Source organism: Podarcis vaucheri, assembly GCF_965113315.1.
Source record: "Podarcis vaucheri genome assembly, chromosome: 1".
Classification (NCBI taxonomy): Eukaryota; Metazoa; Chordata; class Lepidosauria; order Squamata; family Lacertidae; genus Podarcis; species Podarcis vaucheri.
Genome location: NC_138759.1, coordinates 132,977,549 through 133,001,079, shown reverse-complemented (window position 1 = coordinate 133,001,079; position 23,531 = coordinate 132,977,549). Strand labels below are relative to the sequence as shown.

General features: G+C 44.2%; 1 protein-coding gene across 5 annotated transcripts in view; it reads right to left on the bottom strand.

Annotated features, from left to right (window-relative positions):
* Positions 1-17,361, bottom strand: part of CREB1 (cAMP responsive element binding protein 1) — a 36,382-nt gene extending 19,021 nt beyond the window's left edge. For 3 of the 5 annotated variants that reach the window (XM_082209216.1, XM_082209217.1, XM_082209215.1), the window contains exons 1-2: positions 17,164-17,361; positions 408-462 (exon numbers count right to left, since the gene is read on the bottom strand). The gene's annotated coding sequence lies outside the window, so the exon portion shown is untranslated. The remainder of the gene's footprint in view (positions 1-407; positions 463-17,163) is intronic. The other 2 variants (XM_082209214.1, XM_082209218.1) reach the window with 2 other exon arrangements.
* Positions 17,362-23,531: the final 6,170 nt, after the last annotated feature.

The following is a 23,531-nucleotide window of genomic DNA, read 5'->3' as shown; positions in this document are numbered from 1 at the left end:
TACTCTGAATCCTTGTCTGGTTATCTTTTGCAAAGGCTGTCACTGGCTTTTCCAGAAAACCTCCAAACCGTGCTCCCCTGTCCTGCACACTGCCTCACTTTTAATGCAAACTAGGAAGGCCATGCAATGATTCATTAATCCCTCCAAACCAGAAATGGAAACCACAGTTTAATTAGTTTTCTAATTGAGATGTCATGGCAAACTATGATTTGTGCTGAAGAGGAAATTGCAACAGTAATTTCCTTAATGGTTTATTTTTTAACTTTTTAATTTTGTAATTCTTATATTTCGTTTAAGAATGTTGGTTGAAAAGTGGGCTGTGAATTCATAAATTAAAATAAATTTTGATTTGCACTTGGATCAAGAGACTAAGGACAGATCACCAGAGTCAAATACATGGTTCTTACCTTTGTAACGCAAGAACTGAATTTCGAAACCACACATTCTTGGGCAAGGCAAGTTCTAAAAATGTTAATGAGAAAAGGAAACCCTGAAATATGTTTAACACACTTTTTACTGCATGATGTGCATTAACACTAGAACATTTTACTTCTGAAATTATTTGGAATATGTTATTGCTCATTTTCCCCCAATTCTCTGATAATGAGGGAGGAAAAAAATGCAGGGGAAAAATATTGTGGGGAAGTTGTTTGTTGCCATCACTTCATTTCAGATTATTTCATACTTCTAGGTTGGCATTATACAAGAGGCACAGGATTTGACCCTTCCAAAATTTTGAGGTGATGCAACTTTTCCAGCTCCACTTTTTGAGGTGTGGCAACCAGAACTGTATAGTTATGATATGGGCAGATTTTTATTTTTGAATCTCTTTCCTAACGATAAATAGTTCAGCTACATCTGTGAAATTCTGCTCACTCACTTGGTCTCCCCTGCGTCAGAGGACGGCTGCCCCTTTGGGGTTTTAAGATCCATGCGCTGAGAATGCCTCTGGCAGTTGCACAGAAGAATTACACCAACGTGGTTTTTCTGCTGTGATGGGCAAAAGCATACTTTTCCATCCCACGCAGGGAAAAGGTACTGGAGCCTCAAAGGCTGTAAAAATCCCCTAGGCCTTATGTGTTGTTTGCTTCACACGCATCTCCTACTTGCCCACCCCGACGACTATCTGACTATCGTTTTATCACCAACTGTTTCCTTAGGCTCCTACTTTCTCTGGTATCTTAACCTCTATCAGCTCTCACTTGCTTCGCCTTCCCTGTCTGCTCACCACTCTCCCCTCTCCTCTTCCTGCCAACAATATAAAATTCTCATTTCTGTAGGCCATGCTAGCTTTCCCCACAGATCTCACTTTATCAGACCCTTCTTCTTTCCTAATCTCTTTTTCCATTATACTTGTGCTCTGCCCTGCCCTTTTCCTCCAGCTACTGTGTCTCTGGATTCTCTGATCTTTATAGTTTGTGTACTTCCTGGTTGCTACGTAAGCCATGCTATGTTTTTTTCTTAGTAAGAAAAACTATTGACAACCCACGAAGCTGGGTTGCCATTCTATGGTTGACAACTTCCCACAGCAGATATGATCTTTCTGTGTCTCTAAACAAGGTGTGAGGCCCCCTGAAGGTTTAATTGAACCTGCCAGGTCTCCCCATTGGACCAACAAGACTGTTTCCAGCAAGCCATGTTCACCTGGCCATATTTGACACCAGGGACGGGTCAAGTAGAAATGTGGCTCCCTGCTGAAAGCAGAGTTTGCACCTAATTGGTGGTGCTCACAAGTGCGTAGCATTTTGCAAATGCCAATGACAGGCTGATTGCTGGAGCCTGCAAAGCTTTCTGCCTTTGCAAGAACAGCCATCATGGCAGTGCTTGCAAAGATACACAGCTTGGCACGCACAAACCATCAGCTGATTCTTGGTGCTTGCAAAGTGCTAAGCCTTTGCCTAGTTTGATTTAAAATCTCACCAACAAAGAAAAATGGGTTAGATGACACAATTGTGATGTCAGGTGACTGCCAGGTGAGCAGCCCTGCTCACCTGTCAGATTTGGCCTGCAGCGAATGCAAAAGGTAAGAAGGCATTGACAAAGCCTTCCTCCCGACGTTCAGAAGCTCAGTGTTGTTTCCAAGGCTGCCCTTAAATATAATGCAGTGTTATATCTGGGTTAATGTAAAACAAGGCTCACTCCTTAGCTAGGATTTGAAACCAAGATTAAGAGCTGGTTACAGAGCAGCCAAGTGAAGTACTGAAAGGGCCCTGGCCCTAGTTGAGACCAATTTAACCACCTTGTAGCTCGGGACCTCCAAAGTGTTGTTATTTGTGGACCTTAAGGTCCTCCGCGGGGCATACCAGGAGAGGCGGTCCCATAGGTACGAGGGTCCTAGGCCGCATAAGGCTTTAAAGGTCAAAACCAGCACCTTAAACCTGACCCTGTACTCCACCAGGAGCCAGTGCAGCTGGTAAAACATTGGATGAATGTGATCCTGCGGCAAGGACCCCATAAGGAGCCTCGTCACGGCATTCTGCACCCACTGGAGTTTCTGGGTCAGCTTCAAGGGCAACCCCGTATAGAGTGAGTTACAATAATCAAGCCTGGAAGTGACTGTCGCATTGATCAATGTGGCCAGATCAGGGCGAGAAAGGTAAGGGACCAACTACTTGATATGGCAGAGATGGGAAAATGCCACCTTTGCTGTGGCTGCAACCTGCGCCTTTATGGAAAGGGAGGTGTCGAAGGTTACACCCAACCTCTTGACAGAAGGTGCCGGCACTAATTGAGCCCCCTCAAGAGATGGGAGTTGGCCCCCTCAACCCCATGTCGTCCCAACTCAGCCAGAGGACCTCTGTCTTTGAAGGACTTAACTTCAACCGGCTCCCACGCAGCCATCCAGCCACAGCTTCCAAGCATCTGGTCAGTGTGTCCGGGGCCAAGTCAGGGTGGCCGTCCATCAACAGATAAAGCTGGGTCTCATCAGCATATTGATGACAACCCAGCCCAAAACTCCGGACAATCTGGGCAAGGGGGCGCATAAAGATAAGAGTTGGAAACCGGGGGGGGGGGGGACACAGGTTCCCCATTCCTGTGCTAAAGTATGACAGAGTCACCACTTTCCTCTTTGACTACCCAGTGGAAGAGGATCAGGGAAGAATAAATAATTCCAGCCCCATTCTTCTTCTCCCATTCATCACCGAGGCAACTGCCCTAGACACATCTTTTCCCAACCTGGCTGTTCCCCCAAACGAAAACTAACCAACCAAAGAAAGCCAAAGAGGAAAAACTACCCCCATCTCCAACCAGGACTTGTGTTCAGGATTTGGGTGGGGAAGGAAACAATATTCAGCTTTGCTTCACCCCCACTCCCACTTGTCTCCTGTGGGGAAAGGCACTGGAAAAGCCATCCTACCCTCAGAACCTCAGGAGAAACATTGCTCCCCCTCATCTTCTTGGCTGTAGCCAATATCAGGGGCAATAGGCAGTGCTACAGGATGTCAATGGCAGAACTTTACCTGTCCCTGTGGAATGAACAATAGCTATTACGTGGAAGATGGTCAGGGTACATTCAAGAACATTAGGATAGGGGGCTGGTATCCCCAACTATTATTAAAGCTTGTTCCTATCTGCACACCTTGAACCTGGATTCATCCCTTGGTGACACTTAAGTGGAACAGAATGTTGGGAACTGACTTTCATAAATCAGTTTTATAATCCTAGCGTGGTTACTCATTAGCAGCACACTGCCATCATTTTGATAGGTACCACCATGGCACACCATGGTCCTAGTTTATACTGTTGATTATTAAAAGCAAAATGAAGACCTAGAATTGCTGTCTCAATCCGGCCAAGAGCAGATGAGATGACTGGATTACAAGCCTGATGAGAAGTTAGTAGCCATTCTCGTTAATGGATGAATTGGAAAGTAATAAACATAAATAATTTCTCTTCAATCTTCCCCACCTCTAAGGTTCAGAGTACAGGCGGAAACATTCACATCCTCCTTCAGTGATACACTACAAGCTAAAGGAGTGTTCATCACATTATTACTCTTCTGACATACTGTTTAATCTTGTTTCCAGACAGAGATTTCTCTGAATGCAAAACAGACCCATAAATCACACACAGGCAGCATCAGTTTCTGTGCTGATCACTGCCAGTCCAGGAGACAGGCCAGGAACTTATCAAGGGCAGCATAGCCCAAAACTGGTGTAATGAACCATATTTTGAGTTTGAGCTTTGAGGGTAGGGAAAGGAAATCCATTGGGAGTATAGAATGTTAAAAGGGGAGGGGGAGGCTGAAAAGGGCATAAGATAATTGGGTGGTAGTGGGAACTTTGGTCAGTTGACAGGAATTGAGAGAGGGAATTGGCCAGCTAAGAACAGGTTTGGGTTCTAATTACATTCACCCCAGATTTCAGTTTACTGTCGATTTGCTTTCGTTGTTACTCAAAACACTGTGCTGCTAACCCTTTGTGACCAGTAATATCCACACTTGGGAGATTCTGAATACTGATCACAATATCCACAGTATGTGGTTAGCACAGTATGATTGTGATGCTGAAGCTGCTCACTTGTGTGCCTCTCTTCTCTTATGAACCACTTCCTGTTTAAATCTAACACAACTGAGGATGTAATCCTATGCACACTTGTTTGGACCCAAGACCCTATGAACTCAATGGGACTTATTCCTAAGTAAGCAAGCATAGGATTGCTCTGGAAGCCAGCCAATGGGAAGCTGCTATCTAGATGTCAAAGCTCTTAACAGTGTATGATCTATTACTGTTTTGCTTGCAGACATTATTAGTGATAAGACGGCAATCCCTCTTTGAGAAACATGCTTTTCTCCTGTTTTTATCAAGGTCACCCATGGTAGCATAAAGTCATTCTGTCAGTAATTTTACTACTGGAATTCAAATCCATAAATGTCCAGTAGTGCACCCTTTATTCGTACCTGACTTCAGGACGTGAGGGAAATGGATTTTGTCAGTAGCCCCTTCTATGAAGAATACACTTCTAATTAAAGCAACGGTTGGGAGAAATGTTTTTGCCAAAAATCTCAGAAACCTCATCAGGAGGGCTTTAAACTGACTAATGTGGGGGAGGGAGACAGTGCTCCTGAAGGTAGGAGCCTATCAATTAATGAAGATGATCATCCAAATGTCATAGACCAAATGGAGAAAACAGCACACGGACCTAGTGGTGGGAGGAAAAAATCCTTAAATAAGAGACACGGGGGAATGATTAATGGACTTCAATGTCTGTACACTAATGCGCAAAGCATGGGAAATAAACAAGATGAGCTTGAGCTCTTGGTACAGCAAACTAAATATGACATAATAGGCATCACTGAAACCTGGTGGGATAAGTCCCACGATTGGAATGTAATAATGGGGGGATACAATCTATTTCAGAGAAACAGACCAGACAAGAAAGGAGGAGGAGTGGCGTTATATGTCAGGGATGTGTATACCTGTGAAGAGATCCAAGATTTAGATCCTCAAAGCCAAAGTGAGAGCATTTGGGTCAAAATTAAGGGAGAGAAGAATAACAGAGACCTCATTGTGGGAGTTTACTATAGATCCCCAAGCCAAACGGAGGACATAGATGGTGCCTTCCTGGAACAGATGGCCAAGCATGCAAAAGGAAGGGAGATAGTAGTAATGGGGGACTTCAATTACCCGGATATTTGTTGGACGTCAAACTCAGCCAAGAGCATAAGGTCAAACAGATTCCTCACTGGCCTTGCAGACAACTTCATTGTCCAGAAAGTGGGAGAAGCAACAAGAGGAACAGCCATTTTAGATCTGGTCCTAACCAATGTTGATGACCTGGTTAGTGGGGTAGAAGTGGAAGGATCATTAGGCGCGAGTGATCATGCTCTTCTGAAGTTTACTATACAGCGGAAAGGAGCAGCCAAGCATACTAGGACTCAATTTCTTGACTTTAAGAAAGCCGACTTCATAAAACTTAGGGAAGTGCTGGGTGAGATCCCATGGACAACAATACTAAAAGGAAAGGGAGTTCATGATGGCTGGGAGTTTGTTAAGAGGGAGATACTAAAAGCACAACGTCAGGCAATACCAATGAGACGGAAACATGGAAGGTGCCTAAAGAAGCCAGGGTGGCTATCTAAAGAACTTTTAACTGAATTAAGATTAAAAAAGGATGTGTACAAAAAATGGAAAAGGGGGGAAACCACCAAAGAGGAATTCAAACAAATAGCCAGCACATGTAGACACAAAGTCAGAAAAGCTAAAGCACAGAATGAACTCAGGCTTGCTAGAGAGGTTAAAAGCAACAAAAAAGGCTTTTATGGGTATGTTCGTAGCAAAAGGAAGAACAAAGAAACTGTGGGGTCACTCAGAGGAGAAGATGGTGAAATGCAAACAGGGGACACAGAAAGGGCTGAACTACTCAATGCCTTCTTTGCCTCAGTCTTCTCCGATAAAGAAAACAATGCCCGACCTGAAGAATTTGGAGCAAATGATTCAGCAAAGGAAACACAGCCCAGAATAACTAAGGAGATAGTACAAGAATATTTGGCTAGTTTAGATGTATTCAAGTCTCCAGGGCCAGATGAACTGCATCCAAGAGTATTAAAAGAACTGGCAGATGTGATCTCAGAACCACTGGCAGTCATCTTTGAGAGTTCCTGGAGAACAGGCGAAGTCCCGGCAGACTGGAGGAGGGCAAATGTTGTCCCTATTTTCAAAAAGGGGAAAAGAGAGGACCCAAATAATTACCGCCCAGTCAGTCTGACATCAATAGCAGGGAAGATTCTGGAGCAGATCATTAAGCAAACAGTCTGTGAGCACCTAGAAAGGAATGCTGTGATCACCAATAGTCAGCATGGATTTCTGAAAAATAAGTCATGTCAGACTAACCTGATCTCGTTTTTTGACAGAATTACAAGCCTGGTAGATGAAGGGAACGCAGTGGATGTAGCCTACCTTGATTTCAGCAAGGCATTTGACAAGGTGCCCCATGATATTCTTGTAAAGAAGCTGGTAAAATGCGGTCTTGACTATGCTACCACTCAGTGGATTTGTAACTGGCTGACTGACCGAACCCAAAGGGTGCTCATCAATGGTTCCTCTTCATCCTGGAGAAGAGTGACTAGTGGGGTGCCACAGGGTTCTGTCTTGGGCCCGGTCTTATTCAACATCTTTATCAACGACTTGGATGATGGACTCAAGGGCATCCTGATCAAATTTGCAGATGACACCAAACTGGGAGGGGTGGCTAACACCCCAGAGGACAGGATCACACTTCAAAACGACCTTGACAGATTAGAGAACTGGGCAAAAATAAACAAGATGAATTTTAACAGGGAGAAATGTAAAGTATTGCACTTGGGCAAAAAAAATGAGAGGCACAAATACAAGATGGGTGACACCTGGCTTGAGAGCAGTACATGTGAAAAGGATCTAGGAGTCTTGGTTGACCACAAACTTGACATGAGCCAACAGTGTGACGCGGCAGCTAAAAAAGCCAATGCAATTCTGGGCTGCATCAATAGGAGTATAGCATCTAGATCAAGGGAAGTAATAGTGCCACTGTATTCTGCTCTGGTCAGACCACACCTGGAGTACTGTGTCCAGTTCTGGGCACCACAATTCAAGAAGGACACTGACAAACTGGAACGTGTCCAGAGGAGGGCAACCAAGATGGTCAAGGGCCTGGAAACGATGCCTTATGAGGAACGGCTAAGGGAGCTGGGCATGTTTAGCCTGGAGAAGAGGAGGTTAAGGGGTGATATGATAGCCATGTTCAAATATATAAAAGGATGTCACATAGAGGAGGGAGAAAGGTTGTTTTCTGCTGCTCCGGAGAAGCGGACACGGAGCAATGGATCCAAACTACAAGAAAGAAGATTCCACCTAATCATTAGGAAGAACTTCCTGACAGTAAGAGCTGTTCGACAGTGGAATTTGCTGCCAAGGAGTGTGGTGGAGTCTCCTACTTTGGAGGTCTTTAAGCAGAGGCTTGACAACCATATGTCAGGAGTGCTCTGATGGTGTTTCCTGCTTGGCAGGGGGTTGGACTCGATGGCCCTTGTGGTCTCTTCCAACTCTATGATTCTATGATTCTATGAAAAACCATGGAGAACAGGAAAAGCCTTTGCAGCGTTCCATAATAAAAACTTGCAGCATTATTCTATAAACCACTTGGGGCAACTTTGCACCCAATCCTGGGTGGAGTCACTGATTAATATTCCTCCGCTTTGGGATTTGAATGCAGCAGTTCATTGTGAAAAGGGAAAGCACTTCCTCTGATGTCTGTCCAAGCATCACGGCAGTATTTGATACTCCCATTGTTCTAGGTGCATTTTGCAACAGGGAATTTCATTAGTGTGAGCAGTTTCTGAGCTCTGGACGCAGTACTGCACCTAAGATTTCAGATTAAAACTGCAGATTAGGGTAATTTGCATTGGGGTACATTCTGATGCCCTAGACAGTGATTTAATATACTTTGCTTTACTTGCATTTAGTTAACAAAGCTAAAAACTTTGAAACTGCCAATCTTGCCTAATAGTTGGTATCTGTTCTGTAATGCTAGGGGTGCCATACGTGGAATTTTCGAAAGGCAGCACTTTGTGCTGGATCTTAATTTCCTTTTTAAAAAACTCAACAATTTACGGGTGTCCTTTTGAAATATGACAACCTTACGTAATACTGGCATAGTTATCTAAGTGAAATTCATTGACAAATGTTACTGTGTGCTACTAGTATCGCTCTTTGCTGTATCAAATTTCCAAATTCAACAAGAGCAGTTAACATGGTCCACGTGCAAGGCCAATGAGATAAGCATTCCTTGAACATGACTGAAAAACCACACACACCCTTTTTCAAACTGGTCAGTTAGCAAAGTGGTATACAGTGGAGAAATCAAATCAGTAGCTTGCATGCATGCTCTTAACAATCTTCGGCATCACAGTGGAATGACTTTGTTGTTACTAATGAAATCTGCTGTGTATGCAACTGTCTTCCTATTGCCAATGCAGGGTGTGGTGTAATTAAAAGGCATGCTTCAGAGATGCAATTATTTGTCACCATGTGCTTAACTCTCAAATTTAAATCAAAAGAATTTTAAAGCGATTTACACCTGGCTGTATTATTTGCTACAAGTTTTATGGTTCCATTAATAAATGTAAATTTGTGTAAATCTGTAATAAAGAGGTGTGTAGATACTTGTGCCTGCGATGCACCGAAGGAGAGTTAAGGATTGTTTGAACAGGACTTGGGACACTAGGAAAAGACTGGCAAAGCAACTTTGAACCCCAGACATGGGTAAAATGCTGAGCCTGACTTAAAGGGGTCAAATGAAAAAAGGAACTGAAAGCCTAATTCGTAGGACTGGGATGGGACAGAAGTAGGAAAATCCCAGAAAACTCTGAAATATTCCCCAACACAGCACGTGCATACTTAAAAACTATTTGAATGCTGCCTCTGCATTTTATTTGTTCTACATTCAAGCAAGACTTAGACATACTAATAATTTCAAAGACTATGAAAATCCATTTATTCAGTTCTTAAAGAATTGTAATGGTATGATTGGTATTAACACAGGTTTGGTGCTCCTCCTCTGCAAGCTAATATTTGCAAGACAGGATGCTGCTGTCAACAACAAAATTAAGTTGGGTGCAAAACACTTACTTTGTCAGGGGAGGTTTCCCCCCTCTGTAGCATATTTAATATTCAACTGTTCAAGGAAACACAAAGGACAAAACTATCCTTATGTATGCTAAAGGGAGGATTAACTAATTTCTAGCGCCCCTAAATTATACTGGAGGGAGGTTATTCAATTCTAGCCACTACAGTGGTGCCCCACAAGATGAATGCCTCGCAAGATGGAAAACTCGCTAGACGAAAGAGTTTTCCGTTTTGGAGGTGCTTTGCAAAACAAATCTCCTATGGGCTTGCTTCGCAAGACGAAAATGTCTTGCGAGTTCCTGTGGGTTTTTTCCCCTCCCCCCCTTTTCTAAGCCGCTAAGCCACTTATCAGCTGATCTGATAAGCCGCTAAAAGCCGCTAATAGCACTAATCCGTCAATGGGCTTGCTTCGCAAGACGAAAAAACCGCTAGACGAAGAGAATCACAGAACGGATTCTTTTCGTCTTGCGAGGCACCACTGTACTTAGGAGGAGGCTTTCAGTTACTTAGGAATAAACTTGGTAGCTGCCCCCCTGTACATCAGATTAGAAGCAAGGAATGCGTAAGCCTTCTGCCTTTCAGTAAAACACATGAGCCTACTCCTTAAAGAGTCCTTCCTACTTAGCTAAGGATCTACTATCGGTTATCCTTAGAGGACCTCAGACACTAGGCCTGGATGAGCATCAAATGTTTCGCCAGCCAAATTCAGTGCCTGATAGCATTTCAGGGCTGTTGGGACAATTAGTACTCCAGCTTTCATGTTATTTAAAGTTTGCAGCTCTAAAGGTGGTGAAAATATGAATTTAATGTATCCTACATAAGTATTAGAAGCCAGGTAAAACTGTTTCCACTATTTCTGAGGAAAAGTATTTTCATTATGAAACAGATGTATTCCTCTTGGAATAAGCAAGAGCAGTAGAATTATTGCAGGGTTGAACACCTACTAGCTGTAGCTTGACATCTACACCCATCTAAGTGATACTCCCCCAAACATAAATATTGTACATTATTAAAACATGCAAAATACCAATGTAATCAAATTTATTTCATGTTTGCAATACAACCGTTGGTTCTGAAGAAGCTTGCATTCTCAGATATAGGCTATGACTTGAACAGGAACTATGCTTCTTCCAAGATTTTGTTGGCATTCCTGCACACATGCTCATATACCCAAATGTGGGCCCTGGGCAATCCCAGTCATTGGAAAGAAGCAATTTTCATGCTCTTAAAGCAGGGATGCAGAATTTTAGGCCAAAGGGGCAGATGCGGGCCTCTCTAGAATACCCTCAAGATTCTCTCCAGGCCATACCTGTCACCAGCTCAGTCTAGTCCTCCTTTGGTACTTTTGCCTGGCTGGAAGGTGCCATTAACTGTGAAAACATGGGTGGTGGTGTTTGTGCAGAAACCTCTTTTGAGTTTTGCCCATGGAAGGCAGTCCATGAGGGCATGTGGCACTTGGGTGAGAAAGGTTCCTCAACACTGTTCTCAGGAGGATGAAGAAACGCCCCCAGAATCATGGTATTTGCTATGGAGCAACTATCATGATCCTGCAGCTCATTCAATGTTGCATTTGTGTGTACAAGAACAGGAGATTATGCAGATGAAGCAAAATGATGTTGCACAAGTTGCTAAACCATTTACAGAAGTTTCCTGCTTGCTTTTATAGTGGTGATCACTATAGAATATAATATAGCCAATGAAAACATGAGCAACTTAAAACTCAGTTCTTCACCAGTTGCTGGCTAAAAGAAAATAAGACTGAGAAAACCGAATGAAGATGAATATGCAGGTATAGTGGGGAAGTCATAAAAAGAAAAGTTTGTCATGGGGCAAGTATCTTTCTTTCCTCGACATCACGTATGAAAACCTACGTATACTGAAACTGCAAGCTAAGTGGAAAATATGTGCTGTTTTTCAGGTATGCAGAAAGCTAATTCATTCAGAATTCCAGCATTCATTTTATTGTAGTATGCCAGCTCAGTTGTCTGCAGGAACTTGAAAACCAGGGCACAAAATATACCATACAAATTAAGATGCTCACATTCACTGTAATTTTAAGGTCGAAGGAATAATTTATCTGTAGATACTTCAAAATATATAGTGAATACCACAAGGCCATTGATGAATAAACAGCAATACATAATGGCTCTTCCTTTTCTCCCTAATGAAGGTAAGTCTAACTGAAGTTATTTGGAAACGAGTGTGACTACTTTCACTCTGACATGTATGGTCCTAGGTACGTTTTACAGAGAAACAAGTCTGAATCTAATAAGGCTTACTTCCAAGTGATCATAAGATTACAGGCTTAGACATGCAATTAGATAAGCATGATTACAGTATGGAGAACTGTAAGCCCTACTAAAAAGAACTGACAAGAGCAGTGATTTTGACTGATGTTTCAGGGAACCCTAAGAATTCTTGGAATCTCGAAGCATTTCTCAACAAGTTCAGCAAAGAATATTTCCTGAAAGACATCTTAATCTGCATTAATCTGCATTACTAATCTTCCTTTAGTGTTATACTGCAACAGAGTAGTGGTGCTCAAATTGTGGGACAGTTGGAAGGAATATTCACATTTTCAGGAACTAGTAAGATCCTGAGGCAGGTGAAACCTCCTTCCCACCACCATCCAAGATAAAGGTGAGCTGAATAGCCCTGATTTGTGGGTTGGGTCTCTGCTCCCTCACTTCCTTCATCATTCCAACCTGATCTGAAAAAGCTACTGCGTTGTCCTTTTATGCAGTGTTATGAAGATCAGAGTTCAGTGCTGGATAAAGGCTCCCATTCAGATTTTTGCTCACAGCAGCAGGCTACATATACATTATTGTATATACAAGATTATCTGCATGCCAAGCTGTGGAACAGGAGGGGTGGTCTTACAGGCAAAAATGCAGGGGGGGGAGCTTGAGAAAAACACGAAATCTAGGGTGCATTCCATTTATGCAGGGCAACCATGAAGCTTAACAGGTGTATTTGGAATCTCACAGGAACAGAAAATACACCCTCCAATGTCCCAGATTCTGTAAGGCAGCAAACCACTGAACTATAGCCGTTCTCTTCATCAACCCACAAGGGGATCACACCAGTAGTGCAATACCCCTTTTTGTTCACCTTAGGTTAAGAGGAGAAAGATGGAACTATACTAGGATTGTGCATCAAATATGGATTGATTCCAAACTGAAAAGGGTGCCTTGGAAGGATTCTGGATTTGTCAGACATCAAGTGGGATTTGTAGGAAGTGGCATGAGTCAAAAGAAGGGATCCCTGAAGTCCTTTAAGACACCTTGGAGATCCAGACTAGGAGATAAAGCAGTCAAAGGGTGCGTAAATCAGGTTTTCCAGCAAGAGGTTGAGCAACTATTGCTGTGCATGACTAAAGTGCTACATTTAATAATTACTTCACATTGATATTGCACAGAAAGCAAAAGTGTTAACCAGCTACATAATATGTGACAAAATAAACGTAAGATGTGAAAAGAGCTCCATTCATTTGTAAGATGAGAAAACCCAGTGGTCCATTACAGTCCTGCTGCAACACTAGGGGAAATGATGCAATATAACACCGGTTCACATTTTCTGCAGTAATTCCTCATATCCCAGAATATAATTCCCCACCCATCTTATCCTTCCAAGGCTTTTCAGTGCTAGTTTTCCTACAGTAAAAATAAACTTAAGACAACTCATGGCTTGCAAAAGGGGAAATCCAATGAAAAATTAGCACTATGAGCAACTGCACAAAGAAATGGTCGTTCTGTGATGAGATACGTATAGAACTAGGTGATATGAAGGACTTCACATCACTACCATACTGGCAAACAAAATTGTTTAAGATGCATGTTTAGGGGGTCAAATACTTGTTAGACATAGCACATAATCCAGTTCTCCATGGATCTCATCAGGGAAGAATGGAAAACAAACGAATTGGTTTGCATTGTGAAGAATACTGTCACTAAATGCATCCTGGGTATATGGTGCTTAGTATATGAGCCATCCCTACAAACGGAACCAAAGCAAGCCAGGTTAGATATAAATGATGCAATCCCCAAGACATGCATACTTTACAGATCTACTTTAGAGAAGAACCACATGGTCTAAAGCTAAGACAAGCTAAGGCTGTGTACACACCATACAGCTAAAGCACCCCCCCCAAAATAATAATAATATAATAATAATAATATCTTTATTGTCATTGCCCTCTCTCGGGGACAACAAAATTCCTGGGAATTTCCTGGGAAAAATCCTGGGAAGTGTAGCTCTGGTAAACTGCAGTTCCCAGGATTCTTTGGGGTGTGTGCTTTAATTGTATGATGGATACACAACCAACTCCCCTTTCTTGGTGACACTCAGTCAAGTACAGTGGTGCCCCGCAAGACGAATGCCTCGCAAGACAGAAAACTCGCTAGACGAAAGAGTTTTCTGTTTTGGAGGTGCTTCACAAAACAAATTTCCTATGGGCTTGCTTCGCAAGACGACAATGTCTTGCGAGTTCCTGCTGGTTTTTTCCCTCCCCCCCCCTTTTTTAAGCCGCTTATCAGCTGATCCGATCAGCAGATAAGCCGCTAAAAGCGCTAATCCGTCAATGGGCTTGCTTCGCAAGACGAAAAAACAAAACCGCTAGACGAAGAGAATCACAGAACGGATTCTTTTCGTCTTGCGAGGCACCACTGTAGTTTCTTCCTACTGTTACACTGTGTGCCTAATTTCTTTAAAAAAACAACTGGCACATTTTCCTCCGACAAATTTCTACCTTAGCGCTAAGGGACTGACATAAACTGTGGAGGGAAAGGAGAAAATAAGGTTTGTTTTTCTTAAGAGAGTCAGTGACTGTACCTCTTTCATTTCATGGCTGTTTATATATGGTGTCCCCCCCCTCCCCGGTATGTATCCAGTTGTCAATTGAGGGTAACACTTCATGAGTTGCATCCAATGGTGACTTAACTTTAGTAGAAATGCTTCTGCACACACAAATTGGGACACTTGGTTTTCTCTTCTTCCTCCCACTGAGCTGTAGCTGTAGCTCAGTGGTACAGGATCTACTATGCAGAAGATCCCAGCTGCAATCCCCTGAAATTATTGGGAAACCCCCATCTGAAACCTTTGATAGCAAGGAAGCATGGACAGAACAGAGCTAGATACACCAGTGGTTTAACTCTGTATAAGGCAGCTTCCTATACTACTGTATCATATCCTTTTCTGTTCCAGAGGGACCCAAACTTCCAGGGCTCATTGAAAATCATGTGCCCTGACTTGCATGAACTTTTCACTCCATCACTGGCAACAGTCCATGGCATCTAATGTAAGTAGGTTCTAGCTCACAAATAGTATGTTGTAATAACTATTAGGTTTTTTTAGACCCACAAAGACTCTAGGTTGCATTTTTTAAAAAATTGATCTTATTGTTGATTATACAAGTTAATATTATTCCCCAAGATACAAAATAGTTGCATTTGGATACAGACTAAAGAACCTAAATAAGTACATGCAGAATTTCTGTACTTAAAAAAGGAAGAAATAGAATAAACAAAACCAATCACTAGGTGGTCACTGAAATACGGTTGCCTGGGTATGAAGTATGTTAGAGAGTGCAAACAGGGACAATGCTTGCAAACATCACAGTGAGACCTAGATTAAGACTTGCTACTCAACACCTGCGATGAAATTCACTTTTCAGTATGGGAAAGAATGTTATATACAACTGTATATAAGTGTGATGCAAGCCTCCCTACATTTTCATGAAGTCATATCAGCCTCATTTAAGGTATTTTCAAGTATCAAGTCCATTTCCCTGAAAACCAATAAGGATGGAGATTACTGCTGCAAAATTTAGACATTCCAATTGGGCCTACTCTGTCATGCATCATATATTTGTATCACCCAAATGTCTCAAAACTTCAAACCCCAGCTCAAAATCCAGATTTTAAATAACCAACCCCTTGGTCTTCCATCAGTTTGCCAAGTGCCCTGCAACCAGATGCTGTAATAAAATGTATGTATTACTCTACTTATAAGTTATTAATGCCATAAGAACTTTATTTATACACCTCTCTTCATAAGCAGTCACCATGCATTACAGTACTGAGCAAATGAAGTGCAAAACAGTGGAATTGGGGCGCCAGGATTAAACCCGGTGTCCCCAAAGCCGATAGGAACTTTGTTTTCAGTGGGCCCAGGCTTTCATTGTATCATTCTAGGCACAGAGCTGAGAGGAAAACAAAGTGTTCAGGAATACAGTTTTGATCCAAAATACTTTTATTAAAAAGGAACTCGGAAGGCCTTGCAACCTCAAGAGCACTGCTCAAGCACAACTTTTAAAGCGGTGCTTTCCGTAATAGAACAACAACGTTCTTTTTTCCTTTTTCAAAGGGCGGTCCTGCCAAATCAGCTATCTAGCTGTGGAGAGCAACCCGGGTTGGACCCCCAAGGGCTGCGGGTTCAAACATCTGGAACTTGCCTTGCCCACGGAGGGGCGGGAAAGCAAAATGTGTCTGTTGCGGGACCCAGGAGATATTGAGCTGGAGGCTGAGAGAGGAGAGGAACCAGGGAAGAGGGAGGCATCGGGACCACCGTCTGCTCTCCACAAAGGGAAAATAAAACACGTGTGTGTGTGTGTTTCGCACCCTTCAGGTCTACCTCGCCCGCCCCAGGGGCAGAAGAGGGGCAAAAGCGCCTGGGGAAGGAGGGAGGCAGCAGGCGGCGGGAGCTTCCCTATTTTCCGTAGGGCTGTGAAATAAGCGCGCGCCGCGTGTCTGCCCCCCCCCCGCCGCCCCCCATCCCTCACGAATGCCTGTTGTAGGGGGGGGGCGATCCGGTTTTAATTTTTTTTGCGCGCCTTTGCCAAATAACGACTTAAGGCACCTCACCGGGGGGGGGGGAACCACCACAACGGGGAGGGCTACCTACTAAAACGAAAAGTGTATGGAGGGGGGACGCTCTCCTGAGGCCCTTTCTCCCCACCCCCAACGGCAGTAGAGGTCGGGGGGGGTGTCTTATGTTGCCCCCCCACAAGGTGGAAGCGCAGTGGCGGCGGCGGCGCCGTCTTTCCCGCCGCCGCCGCCAGCCTTGCCCGGCCGCCTCCATCCGCCATTATTCTTTGTTCGTGGCGGTTGCGGCCGGGTTCGGCAAGGCGGGAACAGCAGGGCGCGTGAGGGGGGCGATCTGTGGGGAGAGGGCGCGAGAAGGCCCGCTTCCATCTCGAGTCATATGGGGCCGGAGAAGTGAGGGGGGGGGAGAGAGACAGAGAGGAACAAAACGGAAAAAGAAATAAGGGCGGCGAAGAGGCGGGCGCCCCTCCCGCGGAGCGAGGCCAGGCCTGGCTTCTCTCTCTCTCCCGGCCGCCTTCCCGCCCGAGGGCTCCCCTCCGTCCCACCGACTCCCGCCCGCCTCAGCCCCGGCCTCAGCCGCCCCTCGGCCGGCACCCCTCCTTGTGTGTGCGCGCGCGGGGGTTGGTTGTGTTTTTTTTCCTCCTCCTCCTCCTCTTGGTTCTTTCCTCTCCTGCTCTCTCTCTCTCTTTTTTTTCTCTCTCTCTTCCCTTCCTGGCTTTCCTTTGCTTTTCTCCTCTTACCGGCTGCAGGCTGCTCCGTCACTGCTTTCGTTCGCGCCTAGGCTCTCGCCGCAGTTTTATTCTCTCCCCCACGTAACACACCGCGTCAAACTACACCTCCGCCGCGTCACTCACATAACACACACACACGCGCGCGCTCGCTCTCTCCCAGGCTCTCCCAGCCCCGGCGACAGGCAGGCGGGCGGGCGGGCAGCGGCCGACTGAGGGAGAGAGAGAGGGAGAGGGAGGGAGAGAGAGAGAGGGAGGGGGGAACTCTGAGAGAGAGAGAAAGAGACAGAGCAAGCGCCGCCGCCGCCGCCGCCGCCGCCGAGCCTGCCTCGGCTCTCCTCGCTCCGTCTCCCCCCCGCTCGCCCCCTCCCGCTCTCAGGCGCACGGAAAGAGCCGAGCCGCCCCTCACGGAAACGCCCGAAGGGGAGGGCGCGGCGGGAAAAGGAAAAGCGAAGGGGGGGGAGGGGGGAGGGGAATCGCCTCAGAAACGCCTCAGAGGCCCCGCGGGGATAATGGCGGGAAGCCGATGCTTCAGGCACCGAGAGTACAATAAATTCATTTTAGTTGCTAATATTTTTTTTAAAGGGTGTGTGTGTGTGAATATACTACGCGAAAGGAAGCTGCTAGTGCTTTAGGCGCCCAACGGTGGGAAGGCCCAAGCACCCGAATTGTATGACAGTATTCTCAGATGACACAACCTGGATGGCAGAAAGTGAGGAGGAATTAAAGAACCTCTTAATGAGGGTGAAAGAGGAGAGCGCAAAATATGGTCTGAAGCTCAACATCAAAAAAAATGAAGATCATGGCCACTGGTCCCATCACCTCCTGGCAAATAGAAGGGGAAGAAATGGAGGCAGTGAGAGATTTTGCTTTCTTGGGCTCCATGATCACTGCAGATGGTGACAGCAGCCACGAAATTAAAAGACGCCTGCTTCTTGGGAGAAAAGCAATGGCAAACCTAGACAGCATCTTAAAAAATAGAGATATCACCTTGCTAACAAAGGTCTGTATAGTTAAAGCTATGGTTTTCCCAGTAGTGATGAATGGAAGTGAGAGCTGGACCATCAAGAAGGCTGATCGTCGAAGAATTGATGCTTTTGAATTCTGGTGCTGGAGGAGACTCTTGAGAGTCCCATGGACTGCAAGAAGATCAAACCTCTCCATTCTGAAGGAAATCAGCCCTGAGTGCTCACTGGAAGGACAGATCCTGAAGCTGAGGCTCCAAGACTTTGGCCACCTCATGAGAAGAGAAGACTCCCTGGAAAAGACCCTGATGTTGGGAAAGATGGAGGGCACAAGGAGAAGGGGACGACAGAGGACGAGATGGTTGGACATGTTCTCGAAGCTACCAGCATGAGTTTGACCAAACTGCAGGAGGCAGTGGAAGACAGGAGTGCCTGGTGTGCTCTGGTCCATGGGGTCACGAGTCACACACGACTAAATGACTAAACAACAACAACAACAATTATATTATATATATATGACCCGGAAAAACTGCGGACAAACACCGGTTCCCTCAGCCTGTAAAGCGAGATGAGCACTGCAACCCCAGAGTTGTCTGTGACTGGACAACTGTCAGGCGTCCTTTATATATGGGGTTTGTGTGTAGCACAGGGCGGCTCACAAGGGTAAAAGTGCAACACGGAAATGCAAAAAAACCACACACCACGTCCTAAAACAAGCCAAAGCAAACCAATAAATGAAGCAAGCCAGTTGCCCCTATTTTTATTTATTAAATTTGATAAAAGAGTAAGATTCGTTTTAGTCATAAAGGAAATGGGGTGGTGATGAATATACTACGTGGAAGGAGCCAAGGAAATGAATTAAATTCCAGCAAATTCCAGGAGGGACTTAAGGAGCTTGTTCTAGCCAGTTAAGAAAGAAGGTCTGCCGCCAGGAGCATCAGAACAAGGGTTTCTTTTTTTATAGGCGTAGCACATCATAAAAAAATCATTCTTAAACATCCTTCATACACCAAGAGAGGTTGCAGGTCATGGGTTGGTAAACCGGTGTATGGCTCTTTATGGCTTTCTGATCCCTTGCAATTATGGTCTCAAATGCCACATTTTCATCGCCTCGCAACTAGGCCTTGGGTAGGATGTTGACATGCCTTCCTTTATCTCACTTCCCTCGCTTCTATCTCCCCAGGAGCTTCGAGGATATGTTTCGATTTGCACTCCGATGTTAACTGGAACAACATCCTTTGTACCGCTTTCAGGGTTGGATAGGGTTTCTTGGATATGGCCCAGGGGTTATAAAATAATAGGCACACAGGAACCGCACGTAAAAACTATTCAGCAATGCATGCTATCTTTCTGAACGCTAAATGCCACCAGTATTTGAAACGTAACTAATTAAAAGTATACACCCTGGGTCTCTCATTCTTACATAATGTAGAAGTGAAGCGTCTGTGCTCACACTCGATTCTAAAGAGTTTTCGAGGATTTTGAGGCGGGGCAGGGCATATGTCTTGCCGGCTAGTTGTCATCTGGCCAGTAGCAACCACCAAGCAAGCAAAAATGTTCCTTGGAGCTCCATCAATGGAGGGCAAGCAGACTGTTGGGTATCAGAAGGAAGCTTTATTAACTGACATAATATTCCATAAGGAAAGCAGAATGGCATTCTCACATCTCACAATCCCTGCAAAGTCTAACTTAAAATATAATGCCAGTCACTGTAAACCTAACTTAAAATAGAAAGCCAATGGATATACAAAAGGATATGCAAAGAGATATAGTTATGAAGTAAATATATACAGGTGGAGCCACCCTCGGCGGGCAGGTGGTTGCCAGTAGACTTAAGGCTTCTCATTTAGTGCCCATTTACCCTAATGTGCCATCCTCTGTGCCTGAATCAAGGCTTTCCCCTCATCTGTTGGATGCAAGTGAATTGATAATGCACTATTGCTGCGGGAGATGCACAAAGGAGAAGACATAGCTCAAAAAGGCCATGCAAAAAAGCCTAAATTACCTTTATTAATGCAAAAGAAAGCAATTGTTATGGAATTTATTCTCTATTATTGGAGGTTAATTTTAAAACTCTGAATTACCTTTTTTTAAAAAAAACACCCAATTTTTATTTAAGTGCTACTTGTTAACAGAGAATAATTTTAAAAGGCAACCCTGCATAAAATACTATCACCAGATGGCAGTGTATACCAAGATGTGGCATGCTGGACTTTTATATAATCTACAGGAAATTGTGTATACGGTAGTTTGTAAAATAATTATTTTGATTAATTATAGCAATACACCACTGTGGTACAACATTGATACAATGAGAATCAGCAATGCCATCAAAACTTGTAAGGTTTATATTTTTATTAAAAGTTTTCGGTGAGGGAGTAATATGAAAGAATAAAAGAAAAAGAGGAAAAAAAACACCCAAAATTGAAACTGATATGATAGAGTATATGGGCATACAGATAATAGAATTATTCCATTAAATTCAACATTATTAACAAGACATTATAATTTTATAAATGGATTCCAAATATATTTATCCATACACAATCTGTGTCTAAAAGCAATCTGTTTCTATGTTACAAAAGTTGTCAAAACTTGAAATCAGAAAGCCCACATGTCAAATCTGTTAGGGTTATAAATGCCTGAATCTATTACCGGTAAGTTCTTAAATGCCTGGATGTATACTGATAATAGGTTTCTGTCTAATGATCTTTAATATTTTTGTAATTCAAACTAAGCTTAAAAGGTAAAGGTACCCCTGCCCGTACTGGCCAGTTTTGTCCAACTCTGGGGTTGCGTGCTCATCTCGCTCTAGAGGCCGTGAGCCGGCGCCGTCCAAAGACACTTCCGGGTCACGTGGCCAGCGTGACGAAGCTGCAGCTGGCGAGCCAGCACCAGCGCAGCACATGAAAACACCGTTTACCTTCCCACTATAAAGCTGTCCCTATTTATCTACTTGCACTTAGGGGTGCTTTTGAACTGCTAGGTGGGCAGGAGCTGGGACTGAACGACGGGAGCTCACCCCGCTGCGGGGATTCGAACCGCTGACCATACGATCGGCAAGTCCTAGGCGCTGAGGTTTTACCCACAGCGCCACCCGTGACCCCCTAAACTTGATTACAATTTAATTTCTTGTTTCAGTGCATGCTATGTTCGCTTGTTCTTGAGCATTCCAATGGCACCAGCACCCCTAGCTAACAAGGTGAATGGTAATCCAGAACAGCTATGACTGCCAAGTCTGAATTTCCCACAACCAATGTGGATTAAAATTATTTCACCCAGAGAGTTTAATTTCCTATTCTTTTGCAATATAGACTGTAGGGTCTCTCTGACACAAGGATCTCTTCTATAGCTATAGTGGGTTTCATCCACTTTTTTCCATAGTTCAGAAAGCTAGCAGCAGCTTCTCCATGGAAGCTTTTATTAGCCCCTGCTCCTTGTCTTTCAAAACAATCTGTTCTGCAGACAATCAGCAAATGAAAAACCACTATGTGCTGATATCTGCAGATCAAAATGGGGTTATACAGACAAGACCAGGCCAGACCAGACCATCAGTGTCTTTTTTTCATAGTTATGGAATGACTACTTTTGCTCTGCAAAAAAAGGGAAAAGTTAACAAGCAGGACAAAATAAGGTAAAGATTTGCATTAAATTTGCATATGCTAATTCATACATATCCCTGCAAATGTAGGAATAATGCCTCTAAATAGAACTGTATTGCATTTCACTGCAGTGGGGGAAACTGACTAGGTAATCCGTGTGCTTGCTCAGTCTGCTATCCAGGTTCATACAACTCATGGGCAACTTTAAGGTCCCTGCTCTCCCTTCTAATGGTATTTTTACCTTTGAATCAGACTTTGGCTCAACAGGCTTTTAAATAAAAGATACCTTGAAACAGAGGACTGTCCTCTGCAAAGTAGGACACATGAATCAGCACATGGTCGAGCTGGGTAAATCTAGAATACTACTAAACATATTTGGCAGAAGGTTATTGTTTGTACTGCACCAATTTTAGGATGGTGAACAGAATGTCACAGCCAGTTATGAAGGAGACTCTTTAGAAATTTACAAAGGCAGCTGCATGGACCACACCTGTGTGAATGCTGGGAGAGCAGTCGTATGTAATTTGGAAAAGTGGACTACGGATTACAGGGCAGCAGAAGGATCCCCATTAAAACATATTTAAAAAATCAAGTGATCTTGAATATGTTCCTAGACCAACCTTCCCCAAGCATGTGGCTTTCACATTTTAATTGACAGTAACCTCCATCAGCTCCAGCCAGCATAGCCAATGGCCAGGGATGATGCAAGATAGAATCATAGAGTTGGAATAGACCACAAGGGCCATTGAGTCCAACCCCCTGCCAAGCAGGAAACACCATCAGAGCACTCCTGGCATATGGTTGTCAAGCCTCTGCTTGACCTCCAAAGTAGGAGACTCCACCACACTCCTTGGCAGCAAATTCCACTGTCAAACAGCTCTTACTGTCAGGAAGTTCTTCCTAATGTTTAGGTGGAATCTTCTTTCTTGTAGTTTGGATCCATTGCTCCGTTGTAATCCAACAACATCTAGAGGGCACCAGATTGGAAAATGCTGTCCTAAAAAAATGAAACAGAGAACAGGACCTTTCCAGTAGCAGCCCCCTGCTATTGAATTTTCTCCTCTGGAAAGTCCCTTTCTTTTCTTTCCAGTTACATTATCCAGCCAGAAATCTTTTGTTATTGCATGTATTTTACCTGACTGCTGTCCTGTTGTTTTCAGATGGTTTTTATGTGTTTTCAGATTGGGCTCATCAACCTAGGAAGGTAGTCCATCTAGGAGAAGGAAAACTTTGATCTTAAACCTCTACTGCCTTGTGGGATATCTTCAGGAGAAGGAAAGGCTATGGAGTAAACCAGGGGTAGGCAACCTAAGGCCCGGGGGCCGGATGCAGCCCAATCATCTTCTCAATCCGGCCTGCAGACAGCCCGGGAATCTGTGTGTTTTTACATGAGTAGAATGTGTCCTTTTATTTAAAATGTATCTCTGGGTTATTTGTGGGGCATAGGAATTCGTTCTTTTTTTTTCTTTTCAAAATATAGTCCAGCCCACCACAGGGTCTGAGGGACGGTGGACTGGCCCACGGCTGAAAAAGGTTGCTGACCCCTGGAGTAAACCCTACACAATTCTGGAGTGGAGTCCCTAAAACAGCTGGATGGGGCCTTGTACGCCTCCTCCTGGCAACTCCTGCAGTCAAGATGGTGCTCAATGTATTGCTCTGCTTTCCTTTGGACCACATCAGCGAGACCCAGAAGGGAACCTTGTCATCTGGGCAGCCCAGGACTTCCACACACACTGCCCAGCCTTGTGCACCATGGAAGATTACTTTGGTGCTGGTAAAGTCGGTTATGATTCACTGGGCCAAAGATTTTGGG